This window comes from Lucilia cuprina, chromosome 5 (assembly GCF_022045245.1).
Source record: "Lucilia cuprina isolate Lc7/37 chromosome 5, ASM2204524v1, whole genome shotgun sequence".
NCBI classification, from domain to species: Eukaryota; Metazoa; Arthropoda; class Insecta; order Diptera; family Calliphoridae; genus Lucilia; species Lucilia cuprina.
In genome coordinates, this window is record NC_060953.1 from 46,792,673 (window position 1) to 46,797,012 (window position 4,340).

Below are 4,340 nucleotides of genomic sequence, written 5' to 3' on the forward strand. Positions count from 1 at the left end.
TCAGTTCTAGTTCAGTTCTAGTTCAGTTCTAGTTCAGTTCTAGTTCAGTTCTATTTCAGTTCTAGTTCAGTTCTAGTTTAGTTCTAGTTCAGTTCTAGTTCAGTTCTATTTCAGTTCTAGTTCAGTTTTAATTCACTTTACTATACTTCTAGTTCAGTTCTAGTTCAGTTAAAAAATTACCAAATTAAATTTTCGAATTTTTTTAAAGCAATGCTTTAGTTAATATATGATGAGAATTATGGCATCAGAAGTATTAAACCAGCAGACAAGTAATATCGCTTTTTAAATTCATGTAACACTGATCACACTAAACAATTGAAGTCATTTAAAAACTTTTAAGTGACGTAAATTTCCAATAAAATTAAATTTTTTACGGTTAATGTATCTACGTAAAATTTAAAATGAAAATAAATTTAATTATAACTGATTAGATTAAATACCGTAAGATAATTGGACTTATCCAGACTTTTATCACAGTCGGCATTGATTGGGTTGGCAACAGGAAGTGATGTAAAGTTTTGCAGTAATTTTAATTATAATAAAGGTATAAGGTAAAAAAGGGTATGATAACAATTTTGTATTTGAACTTATAAACAATTATTTTTTATTTTCCGAAGAAGCTATAAAATTAGTATTTCTCTAAATTTTCAATCATTAAAAAATTCTATAAATAACCTTCCAATATCTACCGAATTTTAGTCAAATTTTGCTCCCATTCAATTCAAATATACATTTGCCATATTATTTTATTATTAAGTCACACCTTTTGAGAGTTTTTTTCATTTACTAGTATAATTTTCATATTTGTTAATTCGATTATGTCTGCCTTTCCTAAGAGATGAATTGCAAATCAATGTTAGGCTAGACGACATGACTATTCGTTTAAATGTTTGCAGTTTTATTCGAAATGTTATAATTTGATAAGCTATCGACATGATTATTAATGACACCAAAAAGAGTGTCGAAACACAGCAGAGCACCAACACTAAAAATGTTGACGACGACAATGACGCTGTCATACATTAGTTTTAATTAATTCTGTTAGAAAGACAATGAAGTGTATTTTAGGTCAGTCATGGTGCGTATTAAGTAAACTATGGTTATTGAAATCTAGAGAGAGATTACAAGCAACAAAACTATATATGGAATGTATTGAATTTTTTTAATCTAATTCAGATATTTAATTGTCATTAAAGCACAAATCTTTATCAAAATCATAAAATATGTATTTATGGTTTTAGTTGATAAATTGAGTTTTATTTTAAAAATAAATGTACTTAGTTTTTCGTGCAGTGTATTTTATGTAGACACCATTTGTCTCAATGTTGTATGTGCGGAAGTTTGGCTGTAAATACATAAGTGTATTGAAATGTACGTATGAATGTACGTTACATATGTATAGATGTATGTAACTGTGTGTATGTGAGTATGACAATTGCATTATTGATGCATTTGCAATCAAGAAAACGACATGCGTGTCGACAGCAGTCCTTTTCATTCAAAATGACCAGACCAGAGCAACATTAATAACAGCGGAAAAAAAGATGTAAGACATAACCGACATAATTAAAGCCTACGAGTGAAAGCTGACGAACTAACAAACTAACTACCTAAGTAAGCAGCAAACTAACTAACTAACAAACTAACTAACTATCTAACTAGTTCAGTTCTAGTTCAATTCTAGGTCAGTTCTAGTTCAATCCTAGTTCAGTTTCAGTTCAGTTAAAGTTCAGTTCTAGTTCAGTTCAAGTCAGTTCTAGTTCAGTTCTAGTTCAGTTCTAGTTCAGTTCTAGTTCAGTTCTAGTTCAGTTCTAGTTCAGTTCTAGTTCAGTTCTAGTTCAGTTCTAGTTCAGTTCTAGTTCAGTTCTAGTTCAGTTCTAGTTCAGTTCTAGTTCAGTTCTAGTTCAGTTCTAGTTCAGTTCTAGTTCAGTTCTAGTTCAGTTCTAGTTCAGTTCTAGTTCAGTTCTAGTTCAGTTCTAGTTCAGTTCTAGTTCTAGTTCAGTTCTAGTTCAGTTCTAGTTCAGTTCTAGTTCAGTTCTAGTTCAGTTCTAGTTCAGTTCTAGTTCAGTTCTAGTTCAGTTGTAATACAGTTCTTGTTCAGTTCTAGTTCAGTTCTATTTCAGTTCTAGTTCAGTTCTAGTTCAGTTCTAGTTCAGTTCTAGTTCAGTTCTAGTTCAGTTCTAGTTCAGTTCTAGTCTTGTTCAGTTCTAGTTCAGTTCTAGTTCAGTTCTAGTTCAGTTCTAGTTCAGTTCTAGTTCAGTTCTAGTTCAGTTCTAGTTCAGTTCTAGTTCAGTTCTAGTTCAGTTCTAGTTCAGTTCTAGTTCAGTTCTAGTTCAGTTCTAGTTCAGTTCTAGTTCAGTTCTAGTTCAGTTCTAGTTCAGTTCTAGTTCAGTTCTAGTTCAGTTCTAGTTCAGTTCTAGTTCAGTTCTAGTTCAGTTCTAGTTCAGTTCTAGTTCAGTTCTAGTTCAGTTCTAGTTCAGTTCTAGTTCAGTTCTAGTTCAGTTCTAGTTCAGTTCTAGTTCAGTTCTAGTTCAGTTCTAGTTCAGTTCTAGTTCAGTTCTAGTTCAGTTCTAGTTCAGTTCTAGTTCAGTTCTAGTTCAGTTCTAGTTCAGTTCTAGTTCAGTTCTAGTTCAGTTCTAGTTCAGTTCTAGTTCAGTTCTAGTTCAGTTCTAGCTCAGTTTTAGTTCAGGTCTAGCTCAGTTCTGGTTTAGTTATTATACTAAGTCCACAGCACCGTTTTACTTAACTGATATAGGGTGCATATATAAAATGACTGAATGCAACAACATCAATGTCATGCAACATTGTCTCGGTCAGACTTACAAATCACCAGTTTGTGTTAAATTTTTAGGATTTTATCTTTGTTTTTTTTTTTTTTTCTTATTTGTTGCATTTTTTATGTTATTCTGGCAAATGTCAGTAGTCCTACAATAATCACAAAAAGAAATGCAGACATTGCAACAAAAACTTACTACATAAAAAAAGAATTGCTTTAATAAATCGCAAAATTTAAAACCAAAGAGCAGACTACAAAAAAAGAAGACAGGAACGAAAAAACGTGCCTTGATAAATGAGTTTTTAACCAAAGTTTGAGACTGTCCGTTTGTGTTGGTGTCTGTCTGGATGCCAAGCCAAAGTCAATGGCTGTTTATGTTGACTGGCTGAGTGGATGGATGAGTATTTCGTTTTGGCTGCATCTCAAGCTGATGCAATTTTGGTTGTCTGGTCAGGGCGGAAGGTGAATCTATCGACTAGTCCTGTGGCATTGAAGTCATCATCATTGCAGACTAAATAATGCAACAGCCGGTCTTGTGTCTATACAGTAAAATGTTTTTTTTTTTTTTTTCAATTCCTCACAGACATAACACCAACTGCAACTAACTAATAACGAAGAAATAATAAAAAAATATCGCTTGACCATTAAACCAAAAAACCTTGTCTGTAGATGTACAGTGCTTTTGCCTTTTTTTGCTGTCTGCATATAGGTATATATCTTTTTTGACTGCCTCACTGTCTTTGAACTTACAAAATTTTTAAGTATGTCTACATTTTGTTTTAATCAAATAAAATAAACTTGAAGTATTCGTTGTGACCGTTGTAGTTGTTGCTGGTGTTTTCTTTATTTTTTTAGTTTTTTGTTTTAACATGGCAATATGCAGCTGCGCTTGCGCAAATTTTTTTACCCGGACACTTGAACGTTTAGTTCGAATCATCAGTACCGTGGAATTAAATAAATGTATGAACCAACAAAAACAATGCAACAGTAAAAAAATATCGTAAAGATCATTGCAGTTTAATCAAGCGCATCATTGAGTATTCGTTGCAACATTGTTTTTATTTTAATACTTTTTTCTTGTTGTTGGTTTGTTTAGTTTAAAACAATCCATAAAAATACTTTGTTGTCGAGCAGCAGTTTGTACGTTCACTCATCAGAGATTTTAATAAGCGCAAACTTAAAAAAATTAACTGAAATTTACAAGGCTGGACTTAATTCCCCATACGATTTAATGGGTGTATTTTTGGACGACATCAAAATGTATAAAACTTATATCTATGTGCATTGCAAAAAATTGATAGTTTTTGTAAAAATCTTGGGGGAATTATGTTAAACTAAAAAAAAAGCAACGTTTTGAGAATAAAAAAATAAGTAAAACTGTCGAAGGAGTTTACAGAAGAGTTTACAGGGTGCTAAAAGATAAACGGAACAGACATTTGCAAAAACTAATAACACCAGACTATAGACTAGACTATAGACTAGATTACAGACTAGACTATAGACTAGACTATAGACTAGACTATAGACTAGACTATAGACTAGACTATAGACTAGACTATAGACT